This window comes from Miniopterus schreibersii (assembly GCF_964146895.1).
Source record: "Miniopterus schreibersii genome assembly, chromosome: 2".
Lineage (NCBI taxonomy): Eukaryota > Metazoa > Chordata > Mammalia > Chiroptera > Miniopteridae > Miniopterus > Miniopterus schreibersii.
The window spans coordinates 53,168,809-53,185,537 of NC_138102.1; the positions used below are offsets into that span (position 1 = coordinate 53,168,809).

The 16,729-nt window shown below is 34.7% G+C and overlaps 1 pseudogene across 1 annotated transcript; it reads left to right on the forward strand.

Annotated features, from left to right (window-relative positions):
* The first annotated feature begins 13,031 nt into the window (after positions 1-13,031).
* On the forward strand, positions 13,032-14,999 carry LOC308552417 (large ribosomal subunit protein uL6 pseudogene; annotated as a pseudogene). The gene is made up of 2 exons: positions 13,032-13,117; positions 14,417-14,999. The product of its transcript is annotated as a large ribosomal subunit protein uL6 pseudogene (transcript).
* Positions 15,000-16,729: the final 1,730 nt, after the last annotated feature.

Sequence of the window (16,729 nt, forward strand, 5' to 3'; positions counted from 1 at the left end):
TTACGAACAGACAATTCTTTTCTGAGCTTTTTTTCTTGTAATTCCTTACCAAGTACAACCCATAGCAACCAACACCCATTACCTTCTGGTTTGCAAATTATTGCACTAGAAGTAGGCTTTCATCAGGCACACATTCTGCTTCTCACATTATCTGAAGTGATGACCTTACCAAATGCATTACCGCTGCAAACATGGGTCTTCATCTTTTGACACACAGATATCTGCAACAGAGAAAAGACCATGAAATCATCCACTGGTTCCTAATTGACTTATCCTAGCTCATGGGTCAAAGACAGACATGTGGACCTGCAAAACACAGTATCTAGTGTTCCCACAGGGAGGGGTAGTACTGAAAAAAATGGTAATTCTAGAAAAATCTATGCCAATGAAACTTTGACTCATGTTTTGTTTCCCAAAGGACCAATTTTTCTTCACAGTTTGTTGAATAATATCTCCTTTTTCCCATTGGTCCTTTTTTAAATGAAATATTTCAGACATACTTAGAGTTAGTATGAGTAAATCAACAAACACTTGTGAATACCTACTATTTAGTACAAGAAATAAAACTTTTGCTATGTATTCATGTATTTTGACATTTAAAACTCTTTTACTGTGTAGTCATGCATTTTGACACTTTAAAAAAGTTGTTACACATTTTCAAACAAACACTAACACAGAGAGAATAATTAATGAACCTATATACTTATCAACCAGTTTCAATAGTTATCAACATTTGTCTATTTGTTTGCCCTGTTCTCTCCCATGATTTCTTTTGGGGCTGAATGATTTTAATGTTTTGCATATTATTACATATTATGTAAATAGTATTATACTTAGACATTCTTCTACAACGTGATGTTTTTGTTCACTACTTGTAATGGTTATTCATGTGTCCATGAGCAGTTGTAAGGAATTTACTTTATTACTATATAGAATTTCACTGTATGCATACATTATAACTTACTTATCTATTCCCCAGTAGATTGACACTTAAATGCTTTTCAGTTTCATGCACTTACAAACATTTCTGCAATAAACATTTTTGAACATGTTTTCTTATGCTTGTGTATGAGAATTTCTCTATTATGTGTACTTGGGAGTGAAATAACTGTATTATAAGATATGCACATATTTAAATTTTCAAATTATTGGCAGTTTGTTTTGGAAAATGGTTTAACCAATTTACATTCTTACCATTGTGTATTTGTGTATTGTGTTTTTGATTTTGTTGTTATTAATCCTCACCCAAGGGTTTTTCTCATTGATTTTTAGAGAGAGGGGGAGGGAGGGGGAAGAGAGAGACAAAGAAAGAGAGAGGGAGAGAGAGAGAGGGAGAGAGAAATATCTATTGGTTGCCTCCCAAAGGCATCCCAACTGTGGGGCTGGGGGTTGAACCTGGAACCATGGTATGTGTTCTTGACTGGGAATTGAACCCGTGACCCTTCTGTCTGTGGGCCGACGCTCTAACCACTGGGCACACCTGCCAGAACCATGTATTATATATTTTGTATTGGTCCTATAGCCCCATATCACTGCCAATAGTTTTTGTTTTGTTTTTTTAAATATATCTTTATTGATTTCAGAGAGGGGAATGGAGAGGGAGAGAGAGAGATAGAAACATCAATGATGAGAGAGTCATTGATCGGCTGCAGCCGGCAACCCTGGCATGTGCCCTGACCTGGAATCAAACCCTGATCGCCTGGATCCTAGGTTGATGCTTAACCACTGAGCCACGCCCGGCTGGGCTCACTGCCAATAGTTTTGTCACTTAAAACATCTTAACCCTAGCTGGTTTGGCTCAGCCCTAGCCAGTTTGGTTCAGTGGTTGGAGCATCAGCCCATAGATTGAAGGGTCCTGGGTCCCATGTGGCCAAGGGCACATACCTCAGTTGCAGGTTCGATCCCCGGCCCCCGTTGGAGCCCATATGAGAGGCAACCAACTGATGTGTCTCTCTCATATCCATGATTCTCTCTCTCTCTCCCCCTTCTACTCTCTCTGAAAAGCAATGGAAAAAATATACTCGGGTGAGAATTAAAAAAAAAAAAAATTTAGACAATCTGATATACATGATGTTGTATCTCCTGGGATTTTTATTTCAGTTTTCTGATTGATAGTGAAGATTGGAATCATTTATGTATTTACTGGTACTAGGATATCACTTTGTAACATGTCTATTCATATTTTTGCTCATTTTTATAATAAAATTTTTTTTCTTGTTGCATAGGACTTCTTTATATATTTGGGTTTCTACTCCTTTGTCAATTACACTAATTACAAATAGCTTTTCCAAGTCTGTAAATTTTCTTTTCACATGGAATATTATTTGTTTTGATTCACAGATGTTTTTATTTTCATGTAATTATGTTTATGTTTGTGGTTTGTGCTTTGCATGTTTTGTTTAAGATATCCCCCCTTCCCTATATCATAAAGATACTAGACAATATTTGTTCTCTAGAATTTTTGAAGTTTTCCCTTATTTATCTTTTATCCTCACAGAATCAAATTTTTTGCATACAGTCTAAAGGAAGGATCCCTTTTGTCCCAAGCTAATTAACTATTCCTATTAATAGTCTATATTTCTAAAGAAAACCAGAATATGTCATTCCAGAATATGCTTCTTTGACATAAGAATTTTTTTACGCTGAAAATAATTAAGAAACAACAAACATAGGAAAGCTCTATCTACTTTCCCCCTTTCTGCCTAAAGGCAGTGTATGAATTTTTTTTTACTGGAGTTGATTCCAGACCCTTATCAGCCCAGAGGTGGCACCAGAAGAATCTGCAAACAAACTTTACTCCATTATGTTTCCCACCCCCATATATTTACCTTCCTACAGTTTGCTGCCCTGGGGAGCCTAAAATCATTTTCCTTTGTCCTGTCATTTCTTTACAATTTTATTGTTCTTTACTGAAAATGCTATATAAACCCAAGCTCTAGCCATGCTTTGACTCACTCACCCCTGACTTTCTCCCATGTATATATGAGATACACATGTTAATAAACATATGCTTATTTTTCTTCTGTATGTCTGTCTTTTGTTACTGACCCTCAGCTGAGAACCTAGAAAGGCAGAAGGAAAAAACATTTTTTCTCTCCTACATTTTTCTTACTGTTTTGCAAATATCCTCTATCATACATAAAATGTCTGTATGTATGTGGGTCTGTGCTTGGCATTCTGTTCTGGCTCCTTGGTGTTTTTATCTTTTTCTGCACCAACACCTTACGTATATCATTAGCCTGGCTTTATCATAAATGTTTATATTGAGTAGAGCAAGTCTCCCAGAATTGCTCTATAAAATGTTCTTGCTTCACCTTGGTCACCTTGGTTTTGTTTGAATTTTACTCACGAGTAGTGGTGTATTAAGGGCAGACAGTAGAAACAGTCTGGCCTGGTTACAGGTAATTGTTTAGAATTTAGACCAACAAAAGTGTTTTATTTAGGAGAACTATTTTATCACTGACATTACTTACAAGGTTATAATAAAAAGCAGACAAACTTTCACTCAACTTTATTATTGTTTTTTAATTCTCTATGACAATGCACCCTTTTGTACCTGTAGCCAGGGCTGATGGCTCTCACTGTCCTACCTTTGGTAAACCATTGCCTATCAAAGCTTGCAGTGAAATAGATTTCCCATTATACGCCATCCTTATATTCCTGGAACCAGCATTACTCAGAAAACTTTTGTATATGCACTGTGTAAAATCTGATTTGTAGATCTTTTATTTAGAATTATTGCTTCTATATTTAATTTAGGAATTGGTATATAATTTTTTTTGGTGGGGTGGGCAGAAATCACACTTTGGTATCAGAATTGTATTAACAACATGAAATAAATTAGGTAATTACCCTTTATTGCCATTTTTATATTAATTTAACTTAAAAGTACATATATTTATTCTTTTATCCTAAATTCCATAAACTTAGTATATACATAGAATGGGAATTATCAATTCCTTGAAACTTTGAAAGAATTTATCTATGAAACTGATTATTTTCTTAATAACTTTTTGTCTTCCATTTTTAAGTAGGATTTTCATATCCTAATTTAAAAAATATTTCACTTATATTTTTAAAATATCAAAAGCTTTTTAATATTTTACTGTCTGCTAGTTTCCCTTATCATTCCTTATTTTTTGTATCTGGGTGAATTCTAGTGCTCCTGAATTATATTTTTCAGAGTTTTGTATACATATATATTTTTTATTGTTGAAAATATTCCAGATGTCCCCTTTATTCCCCATTGATCCCTTCTACTCCACACCCACTCTCCACCCCAGGCCTTCACCACACTATTGTCTGTGTCCATGGGTTATGCATATAAATTCTTTGGTTAATTTCTCCCCACGCACCCACCCCCACCTTCCCTCTGAGATTCGTCAGTCTGTTCCATGCTTCTATGTCACTGAATCTTTTTTGTTCATCAGTTTATTATGTTTTTTAGATTCCACATATAAGTGACATCATGTGATATTTGTCTTTCTCTGCCTGGTTTATTTTGCTTAGCATAATATTCTCCAGGCCCATCTATACTGTCCCAAAGGGTATGAGATCCTTCTTCTTTACAGCTGCATAGTATTCCATGGCATAAATGTCCCACAGTTTTTTTATCCATTCATCTACTGATGGGCATTTGGGCTGTTTTCAGATCTTAGCTAATGTAAATTGCACTGCTATGAACATAGGGGTGCATATATTCTTTGTGATTAGTGTTTCAGGATTCTTAGGATATATTCCTAGAAGTGGGATCACTGGGTCCAGAGGTTCTTCAAAAAAAGAAAAAAATTAAAAATGTATGCATATTTTTTTAAAGCTATGAAAACTTAAATTTATTATTATTTTCTTCTTTTTTATATTCTGATTCACTGATTTAGGTTATTATTTTTATTGATTCTTATTTTGTTTTTTTCTTTAACTTTCCTTCTCTAATATTTTTGCTTAATACATTTTTTCTTCATTTCTTGTTTAAATTTTAAAGCATCACAGTAATCAAAGGGCTCTCAGCACACAAAAGCCCTGGCCTGGATGGCTTCACAGGGGAGTTTAACCAAATATTCAAAAAAGAATTAACACCTACCCTCCTCAAACTATTTCAAAAAATCCAAAGGAAGAAACACTCCCAAGCTCTTTTTATGAGGCCAGCATTAGCCTAATTCCAAAACCAGAACAAAGACACTACAAAGAAAGAGAATTATAGGCCAATATCCCTGATGAACATAGATGCTAATATCCTCAATAAAATATTAGCAAATTGGATCCAGCAATATATTAAAAAGATCATACACTATGACCAAGTGGGATTTATTCCAGGGATACAAGGTTGGTATGTTATTCACAAATCAATAAACATGATACATCACATAAACAAACTGAAAGATAAAAATCACATGATCATATCAATAGATGCAGAAAAAGCATTCAATAAAATCCAACACCCATTTTTGATAAAAACTCAGCAAAGTGGGAATAGAGGGATCATACCTCAACATAATAAAGGTCATATATGACAAACCTACAGCCAACATCATACTCAATGGGCAAAAACTAAAACCATTTCCTCTAAGAACAGGAACAAGAAAGGGATGTCCACTTTCACCACTCTTATTCAACATAGTCCTAGCCACAGTGATCAAACAAGAAGAAAATATAAAAGGTATCCAAATTGGAAAGGAGAAAACAAAACTATCATTGCAGATGACATGATATTGTACATAGAAAAGCCTAAAGACTTCACCAAAAAACTACTAGATTTAATAAATAAATTCAGCAAGGTAGCAGGATACAAAATTAATATCAAGAAATTTATGGCATTTTTATACACCCATAATGAACTCTCAGATAGAGAAACTAATAAAACAATCCCAGTTACTTTTGCAACTTAAAAAATAAGATACCTAGGAATAAAGTTAACCAAAGATGTAAAAGATCTGTACTCAGAAAACTGCAGTACATGGGAAAAAGAAATAGAGGAAGATATCAACAAATGGAAAAATATACCATGTTCATGGATTGGAAGAATTAATATCATTAAAATGTCCATACTGCCCAAAGCAATCTATAAATTCAATGCAATTTCTATTAAAATACCAACAATAATATTTCACAGATCTAGAACAAATACTCGAAAATTTATATGAAACCAAAAACCACCCCAAATAGCCACGGCAATCTTAAGAAAGAAGAACAAAGTTGGAGGAATCACAATATCAGATATCAAGTTATGCTACAAAGCCACTGTAATCAAAACAGCCTGGTACTGGCACAAGGAAAGACATATAGATCAGTGAAACAGAACAGAGAACCTAGAAACTGACCCAAGCCATTATGATCAATGAATATTTGACAAAGGAGGCAAGAACATACAATGAGTAAAGACGGTCTCCTCAATAAATGGTGCTGGGAAAATTGAACAACTACATGCAAAAAAATGAAACTAGATTATCAGCTTACACCATACACAAAAGTAAACTTAAAATGGGTAAAAGACTTAAATGTAAGATATGAAACCATAAAAATCCTAGAGGAAAACATAGGCAGCAAAATCTCAGACATCTCTTGTAGCAATATGTTTGCTGATTCATCTCCTAGGGCAAGAGAAACTAAGGAGAAAATAAACAAATGGGACTGTATCAAAATAAAAAGCTCTGCACAGCAAAAGAAACCATCAACAAAACAAAAAGGGAGCCCACTGTATGGGAGAACATATTTGCCAATGACACATCAGATAAAGGGTTAATATCCAAAATATATAAGGAACTCATACAACTTAAAAGGAAGGCAAGCAATCCAATTAAAAAATGGGAAAAGGACCTAAATAGACACTTCTCCAAAGAGGACATACAGATGGGCAAGAGATATATGAAAAAATGTTCAACGTCACTAATCATCAGAGAGATGCAAATTAAAAACACAATGAGGTATCACTTCACATCTGTCAGAATGGCTGCCATCAACAAGTCAACAAACGACAAGTGCTGGCGAGGGTGTGGAGAAAAGGGCACCCTAGTACTCTGCTGGTGGGAATGCAGACTGGTGCAGCCACTGTGGAAAGCAGTATGGAGTTTCCTCAAAAGATTAAAACTTGACCTGCCATTTGACCCAGTGATCCCACTTCTAAGAATATATCCTGAGAAACCCAAAACACCAGTCACAAAGAACTTATGCACCCCTATGTTCATAGCAGCGCAATTTACAATAGCTAAGGTCTGGAAACAGCCCAAGTGCCCATCAGTAGATGAGTAGATAAAAAGCTGTGGGATATTTACACCATGAATACTATGCAGCTGTGAAAAAGAAGGATCTTTTATCCTTTGGCACAGCATGAAGGAAACTAGAAAATATTATGCTAAGTGAAATAAGCCAGTCAGAGAAAGACAAGTACCACATGATCTCACTTATATGTGGAATGTAATAAACAAAATAAACTGATGAACAAAATGGATCCAGAGACATAGAGCATGGAACAGACGGAGGGATCTCATAGGGAAGGTGGGAATGGGTGTGTGGGTAGGGGGAGATTAATCAAAGAACATATATGTTTTTAAGCATAACCCATGGACACAGACTTTGGTCTGGGGAAGGCCTGGGGGTGGGGTGGATGCTGGGTAGAAGGGATCAATGGGGGTAAAAAGGAACATCTGTAATATTTTCAATGATAAAGATAAAGAAACTTTAAAAAAAAAAAAAAGCGAGAAGGAAAAAAAATTCTGAGAAGGAAAAAAAATTAGTTAATAAAAATAAATTTTAAAGAATCAAAGATTAAATTGGAATGTTATTGGGTACCAGTATCTTTTTCTTTACATTCTACATAATCTGATATTGTTTTAAATATTTCTTTGATACATTAATTATTTAGGAACTGTCAGATTTCTATATTTTTATTTTTATTTCTTAAGTTGTGTTATTACCAATTTTGTTGTGATCCTTGAATGTGATCTTGATTTTCGTGTTTTTTGTGAAGAAATTTTTGGGCCTAGTTAAAAATCTTTTTCTTCTTCTTTTCTAATATTCCATGTTAGGTTATAAAGAAATTTTGTTTAAATGCATGTTTTACTAAAAATTATATTATTTATCTACAGATCTCTGACTAAAATAAAAACTAAGTTTACAAATGAAAATGATCATTTGGCACCCTGGCTTGGTTCAGACAAAATGTCCTCTTTTTCAGAGACTTTCTATTGTAATTGAATTGATGTTATATCACTTTATATTTATATCCAATTTTTTAAAAAACAAACAAACCTTTGTTCAAATCTCAGCTCTGCTACTTATAAATTAGCTTGTGACTCTGGACAAGTCACTTATATTTTTATCCCTTAGTTTTCTCATCAGTTAAATGAGGCCAAAAATAAGGCCTACTTGGAGGTGTCTTTCGAGGATTAAATGAGTGAATGAATGTCAAGTAGAATGTGTGCCAATAATCAACATTAAGTAATGTTGATTCTTCTATTTTTATTAGTTCTATGAAGGGCTTCTTTTAGTTATTTGTAAACCATGATGATTCTTTGCTTCCTCTGTTTTGAGGACATATTTTGTTTTGCTATCTTGGCTTGCACATTAGTGATTGGATGAATTTTATATACCTCAGCTTTTGACAGGAATAATAACTGCTGTTATTGTAGAAGTTTTAAGCTGAAACTATATCTTCCAATTCTTTGAAACATGGATCCTTTGACACTTCCTGAGCAAAAATGTGGGAAGAGCAGGCAGAGAATTTTACTATTTGGCTCTGAGCACAGCAGGTTTCCTCCGTTTCTCTCTCTCTCTCTCTCTCATATATATGTATGAGACTTGTAGATAACTACAGAGATCATTTGTTGGCTCTAGCCCTTTTTCCCACTGAAAATGGACACAAAACATTAGAAACTGCCAAAACTCCTGATTAACTTACATTTTGAGCTATGTTATAGAAACATGACTTGCTACTCAATAAATAAAGAACCACATATTTTATAACAACTGATCCTTTATGGAACATTTTAATTGATTATTTGTAGAATATATATTTTAAGCACAAATTTTGGTACATATTAATTACTTAGTATTACTTCTTGATTTGTTGATTTGAATTTGCAGATGAAACATCGGAAGTCCTCTCTATGAGCTTCAGTAAAATACAGTAATTATATTCTTTATTTTTGTTTAGCCCAAAGTAGAAAATCAACATTACATGACTAGCTATCTTTCTGCCAAAAGTGATTACCATGCAATTACTTTTGAAAAGCCCCAACTTTTTCTAAATTCAGAAAGCATTCATCTAGCCATTAATATAGGTTCTATAGAATGTTTATTGCTGTTTATTATTTCTAGATATTCTTCTGTATATAATATCACTATGTAAGCATGCCAATGAGCAGATATATACACATAAATATATGATAAATTATATAATATAGGTGAACATACAATTATTTTATAATAAAAGGAACATTTTAGTTTGGCCGACAAATCAAAATTATATACTTTAAAGAAAGTGATTAAAAAATGCCTCTGTCTTTGGTTTTAAGGATTAACAAAAGTATAGCAGACAAATGCAAATAAGCAGATTTCAGGGTCAAAGTCTTGATATTTGATAAGATAGAATTCAGAATGAAACAAATGCATTAAAACAAAGAAGGCCACTTTATGATGCCAAAGACTATAAGTCACAATAATTTTAATTAATATTTATATATCCAATGCCACAGCACCATTGCTCACAAAGAAGTGCTGAAATAGAAACATAGCTCAAAGAAAAGCAATGAGAAGGACTAATTCTCTCAAATATTATTTACAAAAACATATCAAGTTTGTATGAAGAAAGTTTATTAGTGAAGACATCCAAGGGAATAGAACAGAAAACTTAGAAATGAACCCAATTATGTACGTAAACTTTGTCTACAATAAAAGCAGCAGCTCGGTCGGTGTGATTCAGTGGTCGAGCATTGACCTATGAACCAGAAGGTCGTGGTTCAATTCCCAGTCAGGGTTCATGGCTCGGTTGTGGGCTTGATCCTCAGTGAGGGGCGTGCAAAAGGCAGCTGATCAATAACTTTCTCTCATCATTGGTGTTTCTATCTCTCTCTCTCCTGTTGTTTCTCTGAAATCAGTAAAAACATTTTAAAAAAATAAAGGGAGCATTTTTAGTGAGAAAAAATATACTTTTTTAAAAAAAGTGGGGGGAAAAAAAGTACCTGGATAAATATCAAATGACTCAGAGATTTTACTGTAGAAATAAAGCCGTGTGAGTAGTACAAGGAAACCTGGGTGAATTCCTCTGTATGCCTGTTGTGAGGAAATGCTTCATAGTTTGGCACAAAATGCAGAGATAAGAAAAAATACATTTCATTACATAAAATTTTAAAGATACATGACAAAAAAATAAACAAAATAAATAGCAATGATATCTTTGGGAAAATATTTGCAACTTTTATCATGTACAAAGTGTTAATATTCCTAGGTACACAAAGAGCTTCTAAAAATATACAAGAAAAGCACCAACAATTCTATAGAAAACTGAGCTACAGAAATAATTTACATTAAAAGAAATGCCACTGTCTTTTAACCATATGTAATTATGCTTAAAGTTGCTCATAGAAAGAAAAATGCAGATTAAAACTACACTGATTACCATTTTCAAATACTATGTTGGCAAATATCCTAAACTTCAACACATATTCTTTGGAAAGGCTGTGGGAAAACTGGCATGCTCATATATTGCTGCTGCAAATGCAGAAAGATACATGGCATATGGAGGGAAATTTGGCAACATCTAACAAAATTTATATGCATTTACCCTTTGACTTAGAAATTTTACTTCTATCTCAAAAATACACTGGAACTTTTCAAAAAGAAATATATATAAAGTACAAATGCATCGTATATACATATAGTCATTATGAGACTATTTGTAAAAACAAAAAACTTGAAACAAAGGAAATGTCCACCCATAGAGGAATGATTGGATAAACACTCATACAGTGGAGAATCATGTAGGTGTTATAAAGAATAACGAATATTTGTACACTTCTATGAAGTAAATAAACTCTAGAATACATGGTTAGGTGAAAAAAGGAGGTAGAGGAAAGTCTCTAAATTATGCCAGCATGTAAGCACTTATCTAACAAAGATATACAGGTGTACAGATAAATGCATCCAGGTACATATGTGTGTGTTTATTCTCATGCTTATATTTTGATAAAGTCAAAGACTAAAAGAATAAACTATAAAACTTCAAAATAACTTGCTATCTACAGGGTGACGTGATAGAACAGGGTAAAGGAATAAAAGCTAGGTTTCTGAGCATGTACTTTGTTTATGATCTCTACTAGAACAGCTATATCTGTGCTCAACCTAAGTCTATTTATAGCTGTGGTTTTAATGCCTTGACAGCAGAGGCTACATCCATTTGAACTACAACTTTTAGTTTGATTGATTTTCTTTACTTGGTAACATGAATAGTATGGCTGTTTAAGGGTATACTTGTATAAGGATCATCTGTAATGATTTTAGGATGAACGCTCAAAGTTCATTGATAGAATTTGATTATGGCCTAACATTTCTGGGAAATGGTGTATCAACACTGAGGAAAGAAACAGAAGATTTAAGGATTTTCCAGAAGTCCTAAACAATTTCCAGAAGGACTGAAGAAGTTTTATGTAAGAAGGGAGGTATGGTGCAGGGCTAATTGAGTGAGACTGCAGGCCAGTTACCCAACCTTCAGCCAAAATAATTCCACTTCATTGTATAAATGCAACATTTTCTTTATAGAACAGGATCTGTAGCCTATTAAATGGTTTGAAAACTACAGAGAAGAAATAAAATGTTTTCATTATCTCTCATACATTAAATCTACATAGGAGTATATATTTTTTACTATTCTACAAATGTGGATTATAAGTAAACACAAGCATGGTCATTCAAGTAAAAAAAAGAAAAAATATTGAAGAATTCCAAGATGAAGAATAAAAGAATATGTGCTTGTAGCAGATGCCAATATAGTTGTCATTACACATAAAATTGGATGCAATCTCCTTAGAGGTCGAAATAAACCACATAAGTTACATAGCTCTTATTCTCAGAAAGAAAAGAGTAAAATAACAGGATACAAAGTGCTTCCTGTGACCAGATTCAGAAAGAAATTTATTGTAAAATTTTTGGAAAATAAGCAGTGGCTTTATCAGTTAGATTCCCTTCAGCTGCAAGTAATGGAAAACCCAGTTCAAACTAGCTCACACAGTAAGGCTAACCCTGAAAAAAAGAGGAAGTCCATTCCAGAATCCCCTAGAAAACCTTCCTTCACGTCTCATTGGGCTAAATTGAGCACTTTTTTTTTTTCTATAAATAAGTTCCTGGAAAAGGAAGAAGAATTAGCTGCCCAAATATTTGTGTACTCCATGGAGTAGGGCTGAATACTGTAAAAAAAAAAAAAAAAGAACTGTCAGAAAAGAGGAAAGAGGGATAGATATTGTTATAGGAAACCCACAATGACTATTTCAATGATTTAATGGAAAATGTCCTTGTTATCAGCTTTACCACAATCATCATGAGAGATTTTATGTGACTATCTCTTGTTTATCTTTGTTAGAAATCAAGAGCTCATAAGAAAGGACTTCTCAGCCAAGGCTAATAAGATTCAAATATGCAGCCTGCTTATTCAGCTTTATCCAAGTGAGATTGAACTGAGAACTTCTGAATGAATGAATTGAAAGCACTTCCCTTTGACTGGAGTTTTCTAACCCAAATTACATTTCAGACCCATCAACTGTTGGCATTACATAATATGGAAAGTAGTTAGGAAGCAAAAGATGAGAGAAGCAGAGGGAGCCACTACTCTGCAAGATCCATCAACACAAAAACAGGAATGAGAGCAAGCTTCCATGCAAAGTTTCAAACCAGCCTGCCTAAATAGCACTTTCTAATTGTATTAATAAACCCTTACTCTGGGCACTAGAGTAATTTATTTTAGCAAATTTTTTTAGGTTACTTCAATGACAAGGAGCTAGGGTGCTGGTATTCTGAAAAGGCAGATCCATCCATAAGCATAAGCAATGAAAACTAGTCAAAAATGGGGACAGTTGCCAATCAATTATGAAGTTTTCCAACGGAAGGAAGACACACTTACATCTTCAGATAAGTAAGCTGTAAGAGTTCCTACAGGGAAAACCAGTTTTTACCTAAGAATGCTTCTTTGAATAGTCTCTAGGCAAAGTGCTTGACAGAGACCATAAACTTCCACACTAGGGAACAAGACAGTGTGTCTTTTCCTGAATCATTTTCAGAGGATATGTTGTCATAATAGCCCCATAGCCATAGGGTAATCTCAGTAATATCCTTGTGGGGATTTGAAGTTCTAAGCATTATAATCACCAAAATGAAAGCCAGGATGGCCCATTACATCTAAAATCTATGTAACCAAATAAATTTTCTAAATATGTGGAGTTATTTAAAAGTGACCCCTTTGACATTAGGGAATGTTTGCCACAGAACACGATTTTAGTGTTCTTACAATTATACTGAGCCCTTCTTTTCTGACAGCAGTTATACACTAGAATCATTTGTTTCTTAAGATAAAACTTATTTCATTCTGCTAAAGCTGTCATCACTTACTAGAGGGGCCAATACATAAAGTTTATCTTAAAAAGCAATCCTATCATTAAGGTACAATTTTTAAAAGAAGGGGGAGCAACTAAATCAACACTTGAAATTAATTTAGAATAACCGGGAATCTGTGTTAACCTCCTGCATCCTGGCCCATAGCCGTTTTACTGTCCATAGAAGAATCAATGACAAGTGAAAATTAATGAAAGTTACCAGGAGGCTTACATTATTGAATTGTTCAGGATCATATTCAACTGCATATTAAGAAATCTGACAAAGAATGGCTCAGACAAGTAAGGATTTAAAAAAATCTTCTATCACAAGCAATGAAGTTGCAAGCCATTTAGGACTGATACACAATAACCCAGGCTTCTACTACCCCTGGACATAGAAGATAGAAATATGTTCTACTTCTAGGCATTTGTGACTATGTTTAATGAAGGAAGAGGGGTGCCAATGAAAGTGGCAAAATTTACACCAACTTGGGGTGTGTGTGTGTGTGTGTGTGTGTGCAGAAAGCCTCATTTTCCATGAAGACCACCGCTTATATCACATTAGCTAGATCTGAAAACATGCCCACACTTAGCTTCAAGGCTGTTTAAGGGAGCAGTATATTAAATGTAACATACTGCTTCTCCCTAAAACTTAGGTAATGAGCAAGGGAAAAATGGAAAGCGGGTGGGCAATTAGTAGTACCTGCCTCAATTATTTTCATAAGATTTCTCTATAATATTAAAAAGGACATAACTATCCATTCTAGAAAAGTTGGACCAAAAAGCTACTTGTTTTTCACATCATATGTTGGATTAAAAAGATATGTATTTATCCACTCAAGAATCATTACTATAGCTGTATCTACTGTGAGGGTGAAGACCATTCTCAGCAATTGGACTGTCGACATCACTCTGAAGGGACACACAATTATTGTGAAAGGCCCCAGAGTCACCCTGTGGAGGGGCTTCAATCACACCAATGTAGAACTCAGTCTCCTTGTTCAGAAAAAAGCAGCTCCAGGTTGACAAATGACAGGGAAATAGGAAGGAACTGGCCACCATTCACACTATGTGCTGTCATGTACAGAACATGACCAAGGTTGTCACACTGGGATTTCGTTACAAGATGAGGTCTGTGAACGCTCACTTCCCCATCAATGTCCTTATTCAGGAGAATGGTTCTCTTGTTGAAATTAGAAATGTCTTAGGTGAAAAAGACATCCCATGGTTTGGATGAGGTCAGGCATTTCTTGTTTGGTATCTCAAGCCCAGAAAGATGAGTAATTCTTGAAGGAAGCCACATTGAAGTTGCATCAAATTCAGCTGCTTTGACTCAGCAAGTCACAACAGTTAAAAACAAGGGTATCAGAACGTTTCGGGATAGTATCTATGTTTCTGAAAAGAACAGTTCAGCAGGCTGAATAAGAACATCTAAGTTATCTAGCTATAGAAACAGCAAGATGCTGAATGATTCCTCAAACTATTTGCAAAATTTTAAAGATGCAATAAAAACCATGTTTTGAAGGGGGAAAAAAAGAATCACTATGCTCATATATCCTGACTAAGTACTGTAAGATGTTAAAGAAACAACTGAGACACAAACAGGCCCTCAGGGAGCTTACAATCTGTTAGATGAGAGAGACTGGTTTTTTAAAAAAGTTGTAAAAGGGGTGAAGGAAATCAAAATATGCTGCTCCAAATATGCCTTTGATGTAAAAATAATTTGGAGTTGAAGACAATTAAAAAGCAGCAAACACAGAAAAAGCTTCCCCTTTTCTGCCTAAAGGCAGAATATAAATTCTCCTCTTACTGAAGACAGAAAGGCTTTTATCAGCCTAGAGATGGCACCAGAGGAATCTGCAAAAATTCTTACTCAATTGGTTTTCTCTCATATATTTCCTTTCCCACAGTGTGCCACCCTTGGAAGTCTAGAATTGCTTTCCTATATCCTGTCATTTCTCTGCAAATTTATTGTTCTTTGTTTAATATGCTAAATAAACTGAAAATCTAAGCTGCCATTTTGAGTTTTTTTGGTTTGGGTTTCTCCTGTGTGATGTATGCTGAATGTTAATAAACTGCTTCCCCCCCCCCCCCCTTGTTAATCTGTTTTGTTAGAGTCCCAGCTGAAAACCTAAAATGGGTAGAGGTAGTTTTACTTCACTTACAAGGACTTTGCACAGTGGGTAGTAGCATCAACAGAAAAAGTGGTGAATTTCACCTGGGGAGATTGAAAAGGGGAGCTTCAGGAATGACTTCATGTCACAGTTAGTCATTCAACAATGTCTTGAAAGGATGTAGGCTTCATCTAGGCCAGATAGATTGTCTGGGGTGATATGGAGGAACTGAGACATTTCCATAACTTTACGCAAAATAGCATAGGAATCAAAGAGTTTAGCATATTCTTGGCACTACAGGACTCAACCAAACAATTTTCTTTCATTGCACAAACCTATCAGGGAATATAGAAATTAAACTCAAGTGGAAAGGAAAATAGCCAATTATCAGAGAAAACTTTTTCAAAACAAAATATTAATTCCCAAATTTATTGCCTAAAGAGAAAGCCCCAATAAAGGTTAGATTAAGCTCTTCTGAGAGTTTAAATAAACATGGCAATTTTGTTTTCCCCTACCACAGCAACACAATAGTGCTGCATTAGCATGTAATAGAGGGTTTCCAGGCCTGCTAGCCTGGGGGGTAAAGTAGAATCTGTAATTCCATAGTTCATCTCTCCCAACTATATTGCAAGATCCATCACTTCCTCTGGCTCTAAGGGCAGGAATGTCTCCATGGAGTATCTCAGTATCTTTATTACTCAATATTTTCATTTTCTTGGTCCCACACTTTTATAATGGCTAGACCCTGACTGACAGTTCCTAGTGAAATTGAAACTTCCATGCAATATGGACACCATTGCTGAGAAGTGCATTGTTGGACTATCTGGCTAAGTTTTTCCATGTTCTCTCTGCACAAACAGATATTTCTTATGTTGCCATCATAACTTCCAAAGACCATTGTCAAAATATCCTGCCTTCATCACCTCTATTACTAGAAAATGTAATCTATTGAGCAATCTAATTTACCTTTAAAAAAATTAGCGCTCTGGTAGGAAACGGAAATCATCCTTGAAGTTTCATCTAAAGAGGCTCTAATAAATG